This window comes from Neovison vison, chromosome 11, assembly GCF_020171115.1.
Source record: "Neovison vison isolate M4711 chromosome 11, ASM_NN_V1, whole genome shotgun sequence".
In the NCBI taxonomy this organism is placed as follows: Eukaryota; Metazoa; Chordata; class Mammalia; order Carnivora; family Mustelidae; genus Neogale; species Neogale vison.
In genome coordinates, this window is record NC_058101.1 from 133429612 (window position 1) to 133441240 (window position 11629).

General features: G+C 39.6%; 1 pseudogene; it reads left to right on the top strand.

Moving 5' to 3' along the window:
• Positions 1-11045: 11045 nt before the first annotated feature.
• LOC122890303 lies at positions 11046-11629 on the top strand (annotated as a pseudogene).

An 11629-nucleotide genomic window follows, 5' to 3' on the forward strand; every position in this document is an offset into this window, starting at 1 on the left:
TCCGATCCAAGAGCATGGAATGGTCTTCCATCTTTTTGTGTCTTCTTCAATTTCTTTCATGAGTGTTCTATAGTTCCTCAAGTATAGATCCTTTACCTCTTTAGTTAGGTTTATTCCCAGGTATCTTATGGTTCTTGGTGCTATAGTAAATGGAATCGATTCTCTAATTTCCCTTTCTGTATTTTCCTTGTTAGTGTATAAGAAAGCCACTGATTTCTGCACATTGACTTTGTATCCTGCCACGCTGCTGAATTGCTGTATGAGTTCTAGTAGTTTGGGGGTGGAGTCTTTTGGGTTTTCCATATAAAGAATCATGTCATCTGCGAAGAGAGAGAGTTTGACTTCTTCATTACCAATTTGGATACCTTTTATTTCTCTCTGTTGTCTGATTGCTGTTGCTAGGACTTCTAATACTATGTTGAACAAGAGTGGTGAAAGTGGGCATCCTTGTCTTTTTCCTGATCTCAACGGGAAGGCTGCAAGCTTTTTCCCATTGAGGATGATATTTGATTTGGGTCTTTCATAGATAGATTTGATGAGGTTCAGGAATGTTCCCTCTATCCCTATACTTTGAAGCGTTTTAATCAGGAACGGATGTTGGATTTTGTCAAATGCTTTTTCTGCATCAATTGAGAGGACCATGTGGTTCTTCTCTCTTCTCCTATTAATTTGTTGTATCACATTGATTGATTTACGAATGTTGAACCATCCTTGTAGCCCAGGGATGAATCCCACCTGATCATGGTGGATAATCTTTTTAATGTGTTGTTGGATCCTGTTGGCTAGGATCTTGTTGAGAATCTTAGCATCCATATTCATCAGTGATATTGGTCTGAAATTCTCCTTTTTGGTATGGTCCTTGCCTGGTTTGGGGATCAGGGTAATGCTGGCTTCATAGAAAGAGTCTGGAAGTTTTCCTTCTGCTTCAGGAGAATAGGTGTTATTTCTTCTTGGAAGGTTTGGTAGAATTCCCCAGGGAATCCGTCAGGTCCTGGGCTCTTGTTTTTTGGGAGATTTTTGATCACTGCTTCAATCTCGTTATTAGATATCGGTCTATTCAGGTTGTCGATTTCTTCCTGGTTCAATTTTGGTAGTTTATATTTTTCCAGGAATGCATCCATTTCATCAAGGTTGCTAAGCTTATTGGCATATAACTGTTCGTAGTAACTTCTGATGATTGTTTCTACTTCCTTGGTGTTAGTTGTGATCTCTCCCCTTTCATTCATAATTTTATGAATTTGGGATTTCTCTCTTTTCTTTTGGATTAGTGTAGCCAGTGGCTTATCGATCTTATTGATTCTTTCAAAAAACCAGCTTCTAGTTTCATTGATACGTTCTACTGTATCTCTGGTTTCTCCCTCATTGATCTCAGCTCTAATCTTGATGATTTCCCTTCTTATGTGTGGAGTTGGTTTGATTTGTTGTTGATCCTCCAGTTCTTTAAGGTGTAGAGACAGCTGGTGTGTTCTGGATTTTTCAATTTTTTTGAGCAAGGCTTGGATGGCTATATATTTTCCCCTTAGGACCGCCTTTGCTGTATCCCATAGGTTTTGGACCGAAGTGTCTTCATTCTCATTGGTTTCCATGAATTGTTTCAGTTCTTCTTTGATCTCCTGGTTGATCCAAGCATTCTTAAGCAAGGTGGTCTTTAGCTTCCAGGTGTTTGAGTTCCTTCGGAACTTTTCCTTGTGATTGAGCTCCAGTTTCAAAGCATTGTGATCTGAGAATATGCAGGGAATAATCTCAGTCTTTTGGTATCGGCTGAGTCCTGATTTGTGACCCAGTATGTGGTCTATTCTGGAGAAGGTTCCGTGTGCACTTGAGAAGAATGAGTATTCTGCTGTTTTAGGGTGGAATGTTCTGTATATATCTATGAGGTCCATCTGGTCCAATGTGTCGTTCAATGCTCTTGTTTCTTTATTGATTTTCTGCTTCGATGATCTGTCTAATTCTGAAAGAGGCGTGTTAAGATCACCTACGATTAGTGTATTCATATCAATATGACTCTTTATCTTGATTAACAGTTTTCTTAAGTAATTGGCTGCTCCCATATTGGGAGCATAGATATTTACAATTGTTAGATCATCTTGGTGGATAGTCCCTTTAAGGATTATGTAGTGTCCTTCTGTATCTCTGACTACAGTCTTTAGTTTGAAGTCTAATTTATCTGATATGAGAATCGCTACCCCAGCCTTCTTTTGAGTCCCATTGGCATGAAAGATGCTTCTCCACCCCTTCACTTTCAGTCTGCGTGTATCTTTAGGTTCAAAATGGGTCTCTTGTAGACAGCATATGGATGGGTCCTGTCGTTTTATCCAATCTGCAACCCTGTGCCGTTTTATGGGTGCATTGAGGCCATTCACATTGAGAGTGATTATTGATAGATACGTTTTTATTGACATCGAGTTACCTTTGAAGTCTTTCTTTCTGTAGACTGTCTCTATATTTCTGTTCAATGCTATTCTTGGGATTTTTCCTCTTTTATAGAACCCCCCTTAATATTTCCTGCAGTATCGGCTTGGTGGTTGCATAGTCTTTTAAGTCTTGCCGGTCTTGGAAACTCTTTATCTCTCCATCCATTTTGAATGTCAGTCTTGCTGGATAAAGTATTCTTGGCTGCATGTTCTTCTCATTTAGTGCCCTGAATATATCTTGCCAGCCTCTTCTGGCTTGCCAGGTCTCTGTGGACAGGTCTGACGTTATTCTGATGGGCTTCCCTCTGTAAGTAAGGAGCCTCTTTGCCCTGGCAGCTTTCAAGAGATTATACCTACAATTATAATTTCTCAATTTGACTATCAGGTGTCGTGATGTTTTTTTGGAGTGTATAATCTTGGGTGGAGACCGTTCAGCCTCTAGTACATGAACGCTGGTTTCATTCGCGAGATTCGGAAAGTTTTCATGAAGGACTTGTTCCACGACATCTTCTAGACTTCTTTCTTTCTCCTCCCCTTCAGGAATTCCAATAATTCTGACGTTGGAACGCTTCATGGCATCACTTATTTCCCTAATTCTGCTTTCGTGGGATCTAAGCTGTTTGTTCCAGGCTTCCTCCTGATCCTTTCTCTCTATCTGTTTGTCTTCCAGATCACTAATTCTATCTTCTGTCTCAGTTACCCTAGCTTTGAGAGAGTTTAGATTGGATTGGAACTCATTGAGAGCATTGTGGACCTCCTCCCTGGTAGCTTTAAGCTCCGCCCTAACATTGTGAACATCCTGTCTGGTCGCTTTCAGTTCGGCTCTAATCAATTCTGTTTGGTCATCCATGGCTTTCTCCAACCTAGCTATTGCCTGGATAATTGTTAGCCTGAATTCTCTTTCCGACATATTGTCTATGTTGATAGCCGTTAGCTCTGTTGCGGAAGGTCCATCCTCTGTATTTTTCTTCTGTTGGGCATTCCTCCTCCTAGTCATTTTGGTGGGAGAAGACTGAACAGATGTAGCTGGATGTATCAACTCTGGTGCAGTCAAGGTGCACCCTGGAACACTTCCTGATCTCCGTCTCAGAAGCCTCAGTCTGGGTGCAGAAGCTGAATAAATTCCCCCTTGGATGCTGGCAGTGCAGGTTCCAAGTTAAAGACCCTGAGGGCGCAGGATCTTTTGCTCGTCCCCAAAGCCAAGGCAGTGGCGGCTGTCTGGGAGCTCCTGACCGCCAGAGAGGTTCCAAGCAGCGATCGCACACTGAGATTTTGCCGCTGGCCGGGGCTGGGAGTGCCCGGCTTGCGCGCACCTCTTTTCAGAGGCGGCTGTGGGTCGGGCGCGCGTCTGGGGCACGGAGAACGGGGCGCTGGTCCGTAAGCCGCAGGCTGGGCTTTTGCGCGCCTCTGTCCGGGGAAGAGTTTCGCGGGCGCGAGGCTTAGACTTTGAAACAATGGCCCGGGTCAAGAAGCGCCCCAGGGCCTTAGAAACCCAGGAGAGCTGGAGCGACGTGCACGCGCATCTCAAGCTTTGTGGTAGGGCTAGCGCGCGTTCTGCAGACCGGCTCCCATCCCCTCACAGGAGCCGGAACCCCGCGCTCTGGGGCACGCTGGCGGCTTAGGGACCAGGAGCCGGTTTCTCCGCCGCACTCTCTCTGCCTCCGCGCCGGGGAGGCCGTCTGGGACCGGGGACTCAAGCCCCTGTCCCTAGCCGCCCCGATTCCCACAGTTTGCCCCCGCGATCCTTTGCTCTTTTGGAGTGCTTTCAACCAGTCTCCGAGTTAATGCTGGTCCCCAGACGCAGGGCACTCTCGCTCGTATCGGGGTATTACTTTTGCACCGGTCGCCTCTGGTGGCTCCCTCCCCCTTTTGTTTATCTTCCGATATCAGTCCGCTGTTCCCATTCCGCTTTACCTGCTCACTGGCGTCTTCTGCCCCTGTAGAGATCCAGACGTGTATAATTCTGATCTCAGGCTGATTTCATGGGTGATCAGAGTTCTTTGGTAGGTAATCAGCTCACTTTGGGGTACCAGCTGAAAAGACGCCTCTTCCTAGTACCCCGCCATCTTGTCCCCCCTCTAAGGCAAGTAATTCTTTAAAAATGGAAAATGACGAGAGTCAGTGTTATGAATGCTTGGAAAGTGCACTTAAGATCAAAAACATGATAGTGAAAGAAAGCTTTCAGTGGAAGGTTTTCAGGATGAAGACAGTACTTAGTGTTCCCTCTTCCACTGAATACATGGATGGTTGCGAAATAGTCTTTACAAATATTGGATGTGGCTAAACTAAATAGAAGTTTTAAAAAGAAATGTGAATATAAGCCAACACCAGTAACTATAATCCATTTGTTTCATGAGGAAAGAAATTAATTTTTCAAGATATACTAATAGGGGCAAAGCTAGAAAATGTTAGAATGAAGATGACTGGTATTATGGAAATAGGTGACTTTTTTAGTTCTTAGAATTGTGATTTATAAATTGTATAGTTAATGAACAAATTTATATAGTATGTCATAGACTTTGAATGGATAATCTGGCCTCCTAAATGCCTGAGATGAATACTACCTCCTATCTTCTTCTGCTTTCTTCTTTAAATTCAAATGTCATCAGCACTTCTGTCCTCGCTACCCCAAAGCTTCTATGAAGTTCATCCTTTCTTTCCTCTTAATTCAAAGCCACTCTTTCCCTCAGTGCTCTGGGCTTACTATATTTCTGCCTTCATCTTTAAAAACTCATAGTATTCTTTTTCCATTGATTTCTAAACCTGACCTATACCTCTGCTTCCACTAATCTTAAAAACTCGCAAACCTAGGAGTGCCTGGGTGGCTCAGTCAGTTGAATGTCTGCCTTTGGCTTAGGTCATGATCTCCGGGTCCTCGGATAAAGCTACTAGTTGAGCTCCCTGCTCAGCAGGGAGTCTGCTTCTCACTCTACCCCTCCCCCAATTCTCCCTAGCTCGCTCTCTTTTTCAAATAAATAAATAAAATCTTAAAAAAAAAACAACAACTCATAAACCTGTTATTTATTTATTTATTTATTTATTTATTTTAAGTTCCACACCCAGTGTGGAACCCAACGTGGGGCTTCCACTTACCACTCTGAGATCAAGACCTGAGCTGAGATCAAGAGTTGGATGCTAAACTGACGGAGCCATCCAGACACTCCATAAACCTGCCGTCTTTTAAAGCACTGTACTATCAGTGGTAAAAATTCTCAACAAAGTCTTCTAACACTGTCTTAATTTTCTCACCAGTAATTCCTTCCTTATCTGCTATTATTTGGCCTCCACGTTCCTCTCATTACTTGTCCATCAGCTCTCTTAAATTTCAGAAAAAAAAAGGATGGGTAATGGAGTAAAGTCCCCAAGATCATGAGAAGTGATGGAAGCAAAGAAACAAGGTTACAAGAAAGTCTTGACAAGGGGAAACAATGTCAAAATTAGGGGGAAATTCCTGGAGAGCAGAAAGGAGAGAAAGGCTTGGGCAAGAGTATTGCTCATCAACCTGTAACGGCACTGTATTGGGAAACATTGCTGTGGAAGGATCTGATCTCTGGGAGACCGGCAAAAGAAAAACTGAAGAGTCAGTCTTGACTGGAAACTTATGAACTATTTTTACAAACAACAAAGAGAAGCCATTATCACAGGAACTAAGAGTGTGATGCCGGCATAATGAAGCATGCATAATGTAGAGACCATGCCTTTACTGTATAATTTCAGGTATTTTGGTAGTAGTGAGTATAAAGGAAAGTAGAAAAAAAAGAGAGCAGGATAAGAGCTACATGCAAACTGGATGAGAGACAACAGTCTGAAGGTCCCATGTCTTTAAAAGACCTCTGATATTTGTTATCCTGAGGCTGGGAATCCAAGTCCAAAAATCTCTCTTCGTTAGTTTTTACCATGGTTTCTAAAAACTGGGATGAGTTCTTCTTTTCTTAAGGACTCTGAATTTATTGTTTTCTTAACTTCCTTACCACCTACACCAGGCCAGTTTTTCTGGGACGACTTTGTAGGCATGAAACCTCCAAGTGCCTCAATATTTGTTCGTTGGAATGGCTTGTCACAACTGATGTGATGACTATCATTCTCTAATAAGACACCCCGGTGCAAAGCACTGGTTGCACAATATTACCAATTATAACTTGTTAAGAAGACAGTTTCTTAATGAAATAATTACCACAAAATAACTTACCATGAACAATACAGAGATTTAGTTCAGTTCTGGGAAAAAGGGACCACAAGAATCAGATATTGTTTTTAAATGTTTCATTTGTGAAAGCAGAATATATGGCGCCTGGGTGGCTCAGTGGGTTAAGCCGCTGCCTTCAGCTCAGGTCATGATCTCAGAGTCCTGGGATCGAGTCCCGCATTGGGCTCTCTGCTCAGCAGGGAGCCTACTTCCTCTTCTCTCTCTCTCTGCCTACTTGTGATCGCTCTCTGTCGAATAAATAAATAAAATCTTTAAAAAAAAAAGAATATATAAAACTGTTGTTTAGATAACCTAAAGGATAGCTTCCTTATATATCCAGAAAAATAGAATGTAAAAACATAATAAAAAATATTCCAAACAGATAACCACAATAAATTTTCCTTCATCAGTTCATTTGGTCATTAATTGTTTCCTGGTGGATCCTGGGTTAGTAGTCGCATTGAGACACCTACTTCTCAATTAAAACTGACTTCTAGGTATCCTGATGCTGTCCACTGATACAGTTTGAAAGTTGTCTGAATGATGTCTGCTCAGAAGCCTGTCCAGAGAGTCTATTCTCCGAATTGTCAATATTCGTCCAAGGTTTTAAGTTTCCTAAAGATCTTGGAAATTATTTTCAAGCTGACATACCACAAAACATGATTAGTCTTGAAACCAAGCTTATCCCAATAATGATTCAATTAAGATAAATAAAATTTAGTTTTTGGTAATGGTAAACATTATTCAGGGTTAAGTTAGCCTCTTTGATCAGTAAACCTATTTAAAATTTAAAATTTAAAAATTTAAATTTAAATTAAAAATGTAAAATAGTAAACCTATTTAAGCTTAGAAAAAACAAACTCAAGTAGAGTAAAATATATAAATGAGATGTATTTAACATTGATGAATCAGAAGATACAGGGCTTTTTTCATTACTAAACTAAGATTATTGAACTGGTCCTCTTGGCTATAGAGTTATCTTAATTATGTTAACCTGGAATCTTTAAAAAAAATTATTTATTTATTTATTTGACAGAGAGAGAGGTCACAAATAGAGAGGCAGGCAGAGAGAGAGGGGGAAGCAGGCTTCCTGCTGAGCAGAGAACCCAATTCAAGCTTGATCCCAGGACCCTGAGATCATGGCATGAGTGGAAGGCAGAGACTTAATCCACTAAGCCACCCAGGTGCTTCTTAACCTGGAATCTTAAAGCATTTTTGAGGTAGTATTTTTTTTTTTTTACTTATTTTAATTTAATTTAATTTAATTTAATTTTTTACTTATTTATTTGACAGGGAGAGACAGAGAGAGAGAGACAGAGACAGCAAGCACAAGCAGGGGGTGTGGGAGAGGGAGAAGCAGAACCCAACGGGGAACTAGACCCCAGCACTCTGGGATCATGACCTGAGCTGAAGGCAGACGCTTAACACCCAGGCGCCTTTGAGTTAGTATTTTTAAGAAAATAAATTAAAGATTTATACTTTGGGATAGAAAAGGATGACCTTTGTGGGCTGCATTTATACCTCAGGTAAACAGTTTGCTATGTCCAACTGGTACAAATGGGCCCCCATTAACTAAACCAGTAGTCTTGAAATTTTTCCATATATATTCTCAGAAAATTAAAGGTTACTTCAAAAATGTTTCTTATTATTTTAAAAATGTAGTGTGTCATATTACTAATATCACCTTTTAAAATGAAATTTTTATATCACATTTTTAATATATCCAGTGAAATTAGAAGTGGCATATGAAATCTGAAAAGAGTAAATGAATTCTGACTAACGAATCGAGTTCTCTGAAGTTCAGGTCACCATGCCCTTGACTGTCCTAAATGACAATAGGGGGGTATTTTGCCCTGGACCTGCATTTCATATGCTCTGCTATTAAGAGAGCAGTTTGTATGTAATCTGTGGAAATTGGCATCAAACATAAAAGAAGGTATTGAACCAAAAGTAAATGGAAGTTACAAAGGCATATTAATGATTGTCTTTTAAATGTACCACTTATATGGTAAACCCCACGTTATATGCAAGGTAGGTTAACCTAAATCGAGTAAGTTAAAGGTAGCAACACACACCAACAGAGATAACCAGGAACATCAAAGATAAAAAAGCAGAGAAACAGTCTATTGGTGACAATATCACTCAAATGAAATCATGCATATGGCTGTGCCTCACCCAGGAATCTGGTCACCTGTAAAGGAAAACACGTTTCTTATAAATAAACAAATAGCACAAAAATTAAATGATCTATCAGTCCATCAGAAATAAAATGGAACTTTTAAGTTCCTTTGCCTTGAAATCAGACAAAGTGAAATTTCACGCTACAGACACAAATAACTGAGTCTTTACTTTCTTTTTAGAGAGGGTACTGAAAATGCTTTTCATAAATATTAAATATTCCATTTCTAAAATTCATAGATTGATAAAGCATAGAGACTCGTCAGGACTTGTAAACTGGATGAAATAAAGTGCTACCATTTTCAGTATTTCTTACTGTTTTTCATTACCTTGTTCTCCTGAAACTCTGCTTTGACAATCGTTGAGGGATAGGAGGGAAGAACTGGCTCAACAAGTGTCATCATTGCCATCACTCTGATTCACAATGTATCTTGAATTCAAAACATATTTACATGGGTTAAAGTACTTTCTAATTCCAGGCTTTACCCTTATGAAAATTAACACTAAGGTAAAGAAAGTTGTAATGGTCTACTGCTGGCTCATGGTGACTGCATTAAAGTAGTCTGTGCCAGAATCAGTATTTTGAAATGTTCCTTTGTTTGGCACTCTGAAGAGTTCACAACCAGCGATAGATGATAACAGTAAGATAGGGGAAAGTATGGCTTTCTTTTGAAAAATGGTAAGGGGGCAATTATGAATGAAGACAGTGGAAAAAGAATCACAGGAGTATTCTCAAGCAGATCAATGTTAGGAACAAAAGCATGGATTTAAGAATTTGAAAATAGATTCACTTAAAATCTTCTTGTGCTTACCTTCCACTTGGAAAGTCTTCAAGACCCACTCTTGCAAGTCCATCTATCACAGTTTGAAGAATATGAACTTGCTAAAATTATTGAGATCTCTTTAGTTTATCTTCCTAAAGGACTTTTAATAATGTAATAGTTTTAAGTGAAATATTAAAAGCAAATATAATCCAGATATAAATGCATCAACATGCAATTGAATTTTTGTGGAAATTGATGATCTAGTTTTAACATTTATGCAGAAATCCAAAAGATCAACAATAGCCAAGGCAATCTTGAAAATAAAAAGTGAAAGAAATGGAAGATACAAATTACTAAATATTAGAACTTATGAAAAAGCAATGATAATTAAGACAATGTAGCATGGCCACAAGAATAGACAAACAGACCACTGGGACAGACACAAACCTGTCCAGGAATAGTCACCTGATACATGAGAAAGGTAATACTCCAATGTAGCAAAGAAAGGATGTTTTAGGGTTTTGTCTTTTTTTTTCATGGTTCTGTGCAGTTGTGTCAAAAATTGTATCTAGGGCTGCCTAGGTGGTTCAGTGGGTTTAGCCCCTGCCTTCAGCTCAGGTCATGATCTCAAGGTCCTGGAATCAAATCCCGCATCGGGCTCTCTGCTGGGTGGGGAGCCTGCTTCTTCCTCCCTCTATCTCTCTCTCTCTCTTTCTCTCATTATCTCTGCTTGCCTCTCTGCCTACTTGTGATCTCTCTGTGTCATATAAATAAAATCTAAAAAAAAAAAAATTGTATCTTGACCCCTAACCTCACACCACACAGTAATAATCTCTAGAGGAGTTGTGGATCTGTATGTGGAAGATAAAAATACAAAGTTTGCTAAAAGAAACACAGAGAATATCTTCAGTAGTTTTGAGGAGGTCAAAGATTTTTAAAACATAACACAAAAAGTACTGACTAGAAAGGGAAAATAATGATAAATAGGACTACATTAAAATGAACCTTCTGTTCATCCAAAGAAACTCTTGATGGAGTGAAATCACAGTTCAAAAAGTGAGAGAAGATATTTGAAATACATATACCCAATAAATGTACAAAGTGTCCATTAAAGTCAACAATATAAAGGCAAAGAACTTGAACAAGTACTTTCACACGACCAATAGACATATGAAGACACTCAACTTCATTCCTCATTCAGAAGATGCAAATTAAAACCATCATGCAATACCACTTAAATGACAATTCCAAGAGGACTAAAATAAAGATTATAGACAAAACCAAATGTTGATGACAACAGGGTGCAACCTGAACTTTCATATTCTGAAATGAGAGTTTAAGTTAGTATAATCACTGCAGACAGGGTTGCAAGATTTAGTAAACAAAAATACAGAACACTGTTTATGGAAAAATATTTGTCAGTATATGAGAAAGATGAACATGAATGTACAGCCAAATGACAAAGCAGCTACCCCTGATTTATATAACCAATAAAAATAAATTCATGTGAATCCTTTTCTAGGACCCTCTCAAGATGAATGGAGTCACAGTACTGGCATGATGCCAAGCTTAGGTTTAGCTTTTATTACATCTGAACAAAACATGAGACCACCGCAGAGCAGAAATTATGAGCTTTCGTCTGCTGCTACTAGTGAGAGAATATTTTTTCTCAATCCCCATCTGGATTCTGGTGGACTGTAGCATTCTTCTTTTCCCCATGGTCTAGTTATGGTTGGAGTTGGTGGAATTGCCCATTGAGGGAACACATGATTGGGCATTTTTGAACAAATTTTTTGACTCATCCGCTGCCCTTTTGTGGAGAATAGTTAGAAAATTAAATTTATCAACCTGAGACTTATTGGAAAGGAGTCCCCTGTTCCTGGAAAACTAATGACAGCAGCTATTACATTTGAACCTAGAGATCTAGAGGTCTTTTGTAACGTAATGGCTTTATGTGGTACCAACAAAGTAGACTTAATGGAATCCAGGCATTGGGTAGGGGAGCTGGAGATTAAGCTTTAAGTAGTGTAAAGGACGCATTGCTGAACAAAAGAGAACTGAGTTTACCCAACCTTATAAAGAATTAA